Source organism: Pseudophryne corroboree, chromosome 4, assembly GCF_028390025.1.
Source record: "Pseudophryne corroboree isolate aPseCor3 chromosome 4, aPseCor3.hap2, whole genome shotgun sequence".
Classification (NCBI taxonomy): Eukaryota; Metazoa; Chordata; class Amphibia; order Anura; family Myobatrachidae; genus Pseudophryne; species Pseudophryne corroboree.
The window spans coordinates 699,596,602-699,607,125 of NC_086447.1; the positions used below are offsets into that span (position 1 = coordinate 699,596,602).

Sequence of the window (10,524 nt, forward strand, 5' to 3'; positions counted from 1 at the left end):
AGGCTATTTACCAATGAGAGTGCACCTATATAGGAATGGTAGAGTAGGGAGATTTAGAAAGATGAAGTTATCTAATGTGTAGATCTGCTTTCCACGTTAGGCGGGGTGAAACAATTGCCACTCAGTGGCAAAGTACACCCTGAATCGCGGATGAGAGTCTACGGAAAATAGTAAGCAGTGAAAAGGAGAAAAAAATGTTCTAAAAGATTTAACACTAATTAGAATTTGACTAGTGGTTACTATCCCTAGGGAGAAACCAACTCACAAAATATGGAGCGTCCGGTAAATTTGTGCATCTAAATATAATTCACATATATATTCCTTTTGTGCAAAGCAAATAATCATTACTTTGAGTATGAAATGAAGACAACCTATAAAGTGTAACACACTGCATACATAAAGAATGGAGCAATGTGCGAAAAATAGGTATAACCTGCAGTCTATAGGATTATTAGGCTGTAATGTGCACAGGAAATCCCAACTGCATAGTGTGCAGTATTAATTAGTGTGCCAAATACGATATGCACATATAGCAGTAGTACTAGCCTGCAATCTATAGAATTATTAGGAATAAAACAGAAAAATAGGAAAGTGTCTCAAGTGGCGCAATGCAGCTATAGTACTTGATGGTTTAAAATAAATGTCACCACATTTAAAAACAAGAATAGATACAACAAATATAAACCTTCCTAGTACACACAGCGCAACCAAAAAGAGAGGCGAAATTACGTTCCTGATTGGATATGCGGACTCAGATGTCTCTGTCCAGCCTTCCAGGTGAGTAGAATCCAACTCGTATTATTTCAATATGAAACAGAAAAAATAGAAGGACAACCAATGTGTAGTATTTCACAACAATAAATGGGTCAGAAGTGTCTTTGAATCAACAGAAAGATATCCAGATCCAGCGTACCCCACTCACTCAGTGATAGGTGGATATATGCATATAAAGGTATCTTTATGTCATCAAATGTCGTGTCTATACACCCTTGGAGTGCGTCGTAAAGACCGATAGGAAGGGGAGAAATACGTCAATATATAGAGCGTACCCGAAAACTCACAGGAAAAAGAAGGATGTGAAGTACATAAAGGTTTCTTTCAAGTGTGTCATTTAATTGCACACAGCGTACCCAAACTCACTCTTGATGATGTGAAGCAATTCCTATCAAGGTATCTTTACTTGGTTGTCTTGGTAAGTAATTCTTTCTTCTATATCCGTATATCCTCAATGTTTTTGCATAGGGAAATGGAGCAAAAAGAAAAAAGCCAATGTGTAGTATGTATCGATTGGTATAAGGATCTAATGAATTGATCTCCTATTAAGATGCCAGATATAAGGTGCAGGGGGAGCAATTTATGATGGACTTACACTGTATAAAGCAGCAAATTGAATGATGTATTAGGCCTTATAGCAAAATATTGCAAATAGAGTGGCGTACCCAAACACTCACAGAAACACCACCAGTGACAAACACATCAAGGTATCTTTTTCAAGGGTGCAGATAATCTTCATATATCGCGTACCAAGACTCACACGTGTAAATCAGGCGCCGTTCCTATCAAGGTATCTTTATACAATTGGTCAGGTAATCTCATTCCAAGTCGTGGTTTTCCAGAAAAATAAAAATTTACTGGACTCCACAAAACTCCTTGTAGTATAATCAACGCGTTTCGGTCTAATAGACCTTTATCAAGATCTATTAAAGGAGCACATTCACTCCCCACAGGTTAATTGGTCCAGGGGCATCTATACCCTGATTGGCCAAGGCGCATGAAAATCACCTTCCCATTGGCCTCAAGTGCCCATGGGCTTTCCCAAACCTTTCGCCCGTATTTGAATGTGGCAAGTTTAGTTTTTTATTTTTTATTTTAACAATTCCAAGTCCTTAACAGCAATACTCGGGTACTCTATAAGCTTATTTAACCTAATATACTCCATTTGCACTATCGTATGTTCTACAACACGATGCACTCCTGGCAATCCCATATTCAATATGGCGCCACCACTTTCCCTGTGACCAGGCCTCTCCCTTTGCCCTGATCACACGGGCTCCTTCCTCACGTATGCCCGTGAGCCTCCCCGTTCCTGGTTTCTAGTCCGCCCGCATACCACATCATCCAGCGCACCCACGCTCTGATTGGCTGGGATGCGCCACACACCTGTCTCTCATTGGCCTCCTGCGCCTCAATGGGAACCTCCCATACCTCCACCCCCAGGACCAATCAGGTACAAACAGCCTATTGGCTGCTATCTATACTAGCAGGGTTTTTAAACCCCACATGCAGTATCGACTATGAGATCCAGGAAGTGAACAAGCCCAACGGGCGAAGCACGATTTCCACGGACTTCAGCATGGGACCTTTCCTTGGAGGATTGTTTATTACCACCTGTCTTCTGAACCTGACACTTTGAGTATTATTTTTCTTTCTGTAATTAAGGTTTGAATTCCCACCTCTATAGGTGCTTATCGTATTAGGCACATCTATCAATACTGCACACTATGCAGTTGGGAATTTTTGTGCATATTACAGTCTTATAATTCCACAGATCGCAGGCTAGTACCACTGCTATATGTGCTCACTACATTGGGCACACTATTTAATACTGCACATTATGCAGTTGGGTTTTTCTGTGCATATTACAGTCTAATAATTCTATAGATTGCAGGCTAGTACCACTGCTATATGTGCTTATCGTATTTGGCACACTAATTAATACTGCACACTATGCAGTTGGGATTTCCTGTGCACATTACAGCCTAATAATCCTATAGACTGCAGGTTATACCTATTTTTCCGCACATTGCTCCATTCTTTATGTATGCAGTGTGTTACACTTTATAGGTTGTCTACATTTCATACTCAAAGTAATGATTTTTTGCTTTGCACAAAAGGAATATATATGTGAATTATATTTAGATGCACAAATTTACCTGACGCTCCATATTTTGTGAGTTGGTTTCTCCCTAGGGATAGTAACCACTAGTCGAATTCTAATCAGTGTTAAATCTTTTAGAACATTTTTTTTGTCCTTTTCACTGCTTACTTTTTAATTTTGATTAATAAACATACATTTTAATAATTTTCACTTATAATTGAAGAATAATTCTTCTTTCCATAAGAGTGCGCCCACACAAGAGCTTTCTCTCTCTCCCCTTGTTAGTACTTGTACTTTCTAGCTCTGGGCGCACCACCAATAGGGACTACAATTGAAAGGCTTAAATTTCCTTTCCAGCAATTATAATTGTCCACTTTTGGTTCCTTACAATCTGTTGTAATTTATCACATACCAGTGCCCGGTCGCTCTCCCTGTTTGATAGTAACTGTCTATGCTGTAGGGTAAATACAGCCTCTGACTGTGGCACGGTCTCTCTATTTTTTCTATTTATTAACCCGTATATTCTTTCCCTCCGATCCTCTTTTAGCAGCCACCCTATTTTCTGAATTTTATACTGCCCAATTTTGGTCCTCCAATAGATCAGGGTTAATTTAGGGGACATAAACTTCCCAATAGGCCCTTTGAACTTAACATGTCCACTTTTTCATTGAAAACCGAATTATCCAAACGTCTGAATGTCAACATTACAGATCCATTCTCAGATACATACGAATACACCACTCCCAATTAAGATTGGCGTGCCTCTTTTTCCAAATTACAGAAGAATTTACAAAAGAGGACACGCCTATCTTGGGATGTTACTACACTAGAAAACTACATCAAACACAAGATTGTACCTCGTGGCCTTAGACCCATGGTATTTCCCTCCTTCCCTCTTGCAAGTGATAACCTGAAGAGTGAAAGGGAAGCAGCATTACTAAAGTGTTCCAATGAACTACTTCACCTCTTGGTTAAACACGACACTCTTTTACTAGATCAAGTTGAGAAAGAGATAGATGAAATTGGGAAGGCCTTGGAAATCTGGGAAAAGGTTCTGCCTTTTCAAGCAGCCTTTGAGAAACACAAAAAATAAATTGACTTATATGAACAGACTATAGTGGATCGCAAGCGGACCAAATTCATTCGAGATAAACAGGATTTCGTGAGAGGGGATATTTTCAGGTGGAATCCCACACCCCTTAGTAGAAACCGAAAACCGAGGGAAGACCCCACCTTCTCAGAATTTGAATCTTCCACCAGCGGTGATTCAGCCAGTGAAACTTTTGAGAATCAGGAGGAAATTGATAATTTTCATCCCCGTTTTTTAGGCTCAAGTCAGAGACCAAGAGGCCACATCAGAACACGAGGAAAACCAGAAGAGGGGGAAAGGAGAAACAATGGACGAAATTCAGATTGGGATATACCAAGGACAGCACGATACCCGGCCCGTCAGAGAAAAACAGTGAGATAGATTCTAACAATTCAAGCTCACTGCAAGTTATTAATCTATCTACTAGATCCCTCTCCCCAGATCACATGGCAGTACTCACCAAGGGACTCTCCTTTTCGCCGTCTAAGTCTTTTAACCGATTCTCTTGGGAAAAAGATTTGAGACTGTTCGGGAGGAAGCTTCTCCTAAATAAAATTTTCTCCAAACAGCAAGGCAGACAATTAGAGAATACCATTGATCCCGACCTTACCACTGATGATTTTAATGCTATTCGTGAGTTGGAAGAACTACAGGCCGAATCAAGCATGGATGTACCAGCCACATATAGGCCCCAGTGTAGGCCCAAATCCACGTTTTTTCCTACTGACAATAACAACCCAGAGATCAGGGTGTTTTTGAACAGAGTTTCCAAAGAATTTGATGATATTTATGCCCAAACCCGACAGGGCCTTCACCGTTTCCCTTCGAACCTCAAATTCAATGAGCGCAAAGCCCTACAAGAACTGGAAACCTGGCATGATGTCATCTTCAAACCATCTGACAAAGGCGGTAATATCGTACTTTGGCCACGAGAAATGTACATTACTGAGGCTCACCGGCAACTCCACAACACCTATTGCTATAAGAAACTCCTTAGTGATCCAACCACCAGATTTGTGAATTCTTACAATTCCATAATACAACACGCAGCAATACAAGGTACCATTACTAAACCGGAGCAAAAATATCTAACAACTCAGAATCCGAAAACACCCACCTTCTACTTACTTCCCAAGGTACACAAAGATGCCTCTATACCACCTGGAAGACCAATTATGTCCGTCAACGGTGGACTGTTGGAACTACCAAGTCGGTTCTTGGACCTCCATCTCCGTGAATTTGTCCTTTCTCTACCTTCCTATTTGCAGGATACAGCGGATTTACTACGCAAGATTCATAATATACACTGTGAAGAAAATCTTTTATTGGTAACTCTAGATGTGGAAGCACTCTACACGAGTATTAATCATCACCAAGGAATCACAGCTGTGAAATATTATTTGGATCAAGGAGGAGCCAGTGACTTCTCGTCTTTTCTCCTGGTATTGCTGGACTTTGTCCTTTCTAAAAACTACTTTGTATTTCAGGACCAATTTTTTCTGCAAATAAGGGGAACCGCAATGGGCGCAGCCTGCGCCCCCACCTATGCTAACTTGTTTTTGGGATGGTGGGAGCATTTCTATATTTTCAACTCAGTGAATGAGAGATACACCACACATGTGGAATTGTGGTTGAGGTATATCGATGACGTATTCATTATCTGGAACGGAGAAAGGGACCTCTTAATGGAATTCATTGGATTACTCAACACCAATGAATTGGATATCAGGTTGACCCACACCATCAGTTCAGAAAGGGTTCCGTTTCTTGACCTGAATATCTATAGATCTCACACGGGCTATTTGGAAACAGAACTATATCGGAAGGAGACTGCAACCAACAGTCTCCTCTTCCAAACCAGTTCACATTTCCCCCCGACCATTGAGAATATACCCAAAGGAGAATATCTCAGGCTAAGGCGTAATTACTCCGAGGATCACATCTACCAAACCAAGAGCTGGGAACTTACCAATCGCCTCTATGCCAGAGGGTATAGCAAACGGTCACTCAAACGAGCCTATCAAGCTACCACATCTGTCAAGAGAGATCACCTAATCTTTGGGACTAATAAGGTAACACCTGAAAATGAAGATACTATCTGATTTATAGGAACATTTTGCCTTGAGTGGAGAATGCTCAAGGATGCCATAACCAAACACCTTCCTATACTTCGGATGGATCCGGATTTATTTCCCGTTGTGGGCCCCATGGTACAGATGAGCTGGCGCAGATCTAGAAACATCAAAGATCAATTAGTTCGGAGCCATTTGTTGACTTCAGTACGCAAGAAGCCACTGACAACAGGTTCCTTTCCGTGTGGCCAATGTAAGTCGTGCACACACATACTGCAAACCAATACAGTTACAGACAAGTATGGCCAATCAACCAATCACTTTTTCAACTGTAACACACAAGCGGTAATTTATTGCATTACTTGCAGCTGCAATGTAAAATATGTCGGCATGACTACACGCAAACTTAAAGAGAGGGTCTTGGAACACCTTGGGAATATTCGAAATGCACCGAAAGATCTGGCACGCATGAAACAACTTACCACGGTTGCCAAACATTTCCATTATCAGCACAACGGATCTACTAAGGAATTGCAAGCCTTTGGTTTAGATCGCATTCATTTGGGCATACGAGGAGGAGACTTGACCAAAGAATTATACAAAAAAGAGAGGGAATGGATCTTTCGCCTTGGGAGTCTCAGACCCCTTGGACTGAATGAAAACATAAATTATGGTGTTTTTCTATAATATTGCTTAATTCCAGCTTCATCGGCAATACTCTCTACACTCCCATTGACTCAATTCTTCATTTCCTTCCTTTCTAACATTTTGCATCACTACCTTGTCTTAACAATCTGACAGTGTTAATCACCTGCACACACTACCCACACATTCTTTTATACCTATTCCCTCCTTTTACCCAACCATCGTCACATTTTTCCTTCCCGTTTCCACTCTGATCATGACCTACTAATTCATTATGTTTGTCTTTCATGTTACACATTGATCACCGTCCACTGGTCTCTAATTTCTATACCAAACTGCCCACTTTCTCACTATCCCTTAGTCATCCATTCGCATTCACTCATATACGTGTCACACCAACACTTTCACTGTCCACCTAATATCAGGTTCTCCCCCTTTGTTCCAAGAGTATTTTTGTCTCCTTTCGGAGATTTCACTCCTATTCGTATCACATGCTCACTTATAGGGCAGCATCTTTCAACACGCTTGGTGAATGCACACCTTCACCCCTTCCTTCCTTGTCAATTATTCCCAGCAATCCAAATTTTACATTGATTGTTTTTTCTTCACTTTACTGTATTTTAGATACATTCTACATAGGGGATTTGGGCCCTCATCTTAGCCCACATCCCCATGGCCTATTTAACTCAATATTCCTACGATACCTATCACCTTTTCTTATAATTTTATTCCGACTATAACCCCATACCATCCTACAATATCAGTATTATTTTATCCCTAAATTGTCTATTACCACACTTGTCCCCAGTTCCTCAGGCCGCAACCATATTCCATTGCTCCCCTTACTTCTCGTTTCATTCTTATTCCCTCCCTCACTCCCCTTCCCCTTAATGTGTAGAACATCCCATTATATTTCATTTAATTTTATTTTGTTTTCTTCCCTTACCCTCTCGCAACGTTCCCCAATACAGAATTATCTTATCCCAGGGTGCGCTACAATTCACGCATCACTGGGATCCCATATCCAGTCCTGACACATCTATACCCTTATGAACACTAATACTGTTCAACCAAAGTACTCTTCTAAGTAATAAACTCAATATAATTCTTTCACTTTTCTTTTGCACAGTATTTACACCTTTTTTCCTCTACTCCTGGCAGCCTTTCCCTTTTCCAACATGGCGCCACGGCATTCCGATTAGTGACCGTATTTCCTGTATTGTATTGAGCTCGGTATTATCCATACACCACAGGAGCACATTCACTCCCCACAGGTTAATTGGTCCAGGGGCATCTATACCCTGATTGGCCAAGGCGCATGAAAATCACCTTCCCATTGGCTTCAAGTGCCCATGGGCTTTCCCAAACCTTTCGCCCGTATTTGAGTGTGGCAAGTTTAGTTTTTTATTTTTATTTTCAGCAATTCCAAGTCCTTAACAGCAATACTCGGGTACTCTATAAGCTTATTTAACCTAATATACTCCATTTGCACTATCGTATGTTCTACAACAGGACGCACTCCTGGCAATCCCATATTCAATATGGCGCCACCACTTTCCCTGTGACCAGGCCTCTCCCTTTGCCCTGATCACATGGGCTCCTTCCTCACGTATGCCCGTGAGCCTCCCCGTTCCTGGCTTCTAGTCCGCCCGCATACCACGTCATCCAGCGCACCCACGCTCTGATTGGCTGGGATGCGCCACACACCTGTCTCTCATTGGCCTCCTGCACCTCAATGGGAACCTCCCATACCTCCACCCCCAGGACCAATCATGTACGAACAGCCTATTGGCTGCTATCTATACTAGCAGGGTTTTTAAACCCCACATGCAGTATCGACTATGAGATCCAGGAAGTGAACAAGCCCAACGGGCGAAGCGCATTTTCCACGGACTTCAGCATGGGACCTTTCCTTGGAGGATCGTTTATTACCACCTGTCTTCTGAACCTGACACTTTGAGTATTATTTTTCTATCTGTAATTAAGGTTTGAATTCCCACCTCTATAGGTGCTTATCGTAAAAGGCACATCTATCAATACTGCACACTATGCAGTTGGGACTTTTTGTGCATATTACAGTCTTATAATTCCACAGATCGCAGGCTAGTACCACTGCTATATGTGCTTATCGTATTTGGCACACTAATTAATACTGCACACTATGCAGTTGGGATTTCCTGTGCACATTACAGCCTAATAATCCTATAGACTGCAGGTTATACCTATTTTTCGCACATTGCTCCATTCTTTATGTATGCAGTGTGTTACACTTTATAGGTTGTCTTCATTTCGTACTCAAAGTAATGATTTTTTGCTTTGCACAAAAGGAATATATATGTGAATTATATTTAGATGCACAAATTTACCTGACGCTCCATATTTTGTGAGTTGGTTTCTCCCTAGGGATAGTAAGTTAGTAACCACTAGTCAAATTCTAATTAGTGTTAAATCTTTTAGAACATTTTTTTCTCCTTTTCACTGCTTACTATTTTCCGTAGACTCTCATCCGCGATCCAGGGTGTACTTTGCCACTGAGTGGCAATTGTTTCACCCCGCCTAACGTGGAAAGCAGATCTACACATTAGATAACTTCATCTTTCTAAATCTCCCTACTCTACCATTCCTATATAGGTGCACTCTCATTGGTAAATAGCCTCTCTACTATCATACCACGCTGCTAATGCCCGATCTCGTCCGATCTTGGAAGCTAAACAGCGTCGGGCCGGGTCAGTACCTTGACAGGAGACTCCCTGGGAATACCTGGTGTTGTAGAGTAGGGACTATTCCCCTTCCTTTGAAGGGTGGACACCAACAGCAGTATCACCACTATTTGTTCTTTCTAAACTTTTCCGTACTTTCACCGCGTTCAGGTCATGCCAATATAGACTTCTCCAACTTCGTGCAAATAAGGAATAACAGGTGAATAATAAATTGCTTAGTATTAACCAAATCTAAGTGGTTTTCTAGGACACATTATTGACCTCCTTGGTTGGTCCCATTAATACAGAATATCTGTACTGGTCAGGAGAAACGGGTGTCAGACTATCAAGTGTCTGCAGCCTTTCTAATCCTTCTCGTGTGATTAACAGACCAGAACATTTCAACATTTTCTCACGTCTTTCTTATGTCTACACCTTTCTTTGGATCGTAGAGGGGTAATTTTTTAATTTTGATTAATAAACATACATTTTAATAATTTTCACTTATAATTGAAGAATAATTCTTCTTTCCATAAGAGTGCGCCCACACAAGAGCTTTCTCTCTCTCCCCTTGTTAGTACTTGTACTTTCTAGCTCTGGGCGCACCACCAATAGGGACTACAATTGAAAGGCTTAAATTTTCTTTCCAGCAATTATAATTGTCCACTTTTGGTTCCTTACAATTTGTTGTAATTTATCACATACCAGTGCCCGGTCGCTCTCCCTGTTTGACTTGAAGCTACATCGTCAAGCCACCCAGCGACTGACCTGTCAGGTGTAGACTCAGTCAATACACCACAGCCCAGCGCTACACCGAGACGTGATTGAAAAAGCCACACTGGGGATAGTGAGACGTACTGTGAATGGCAGACGGACTCATCCGGGAAGCACACAGACAGCACAATGTGGCTATACGGCTACACTGTAACAAAGCTGTGTACAACTTACCTGCGGACAACCTATTAGGATGGATTGATTTTATGAAGGCTGGCCAGCCACCAAGTGATTATCTGACATATGCAGGTACTAACCTAACATATTGGACACAGTTCAGTGAAAGCTAAATTATTGAGCTATATTTCATTTAAGGTCCATAAACCTTTGGATTTGCCTATTCAATTGACCTTGATAAAGAGAGAC

The 10,524-nt window shown here is 41.3% G+C and overlaps 1 pseudogene; it reads left to right on the top strand.

Annotated features, from left to right (window-relative positions):
* Positions 1–9,341: 9,341 nt before the first annotated feature.
* Positions 9,342–9,460, top strand: LOC134913871 (5S ribosomal RNA; annotated as a pseudogene).
* The last annotated feature ends 1,064 nt before the right edge of the window (positions 9,461–10,524 follow it).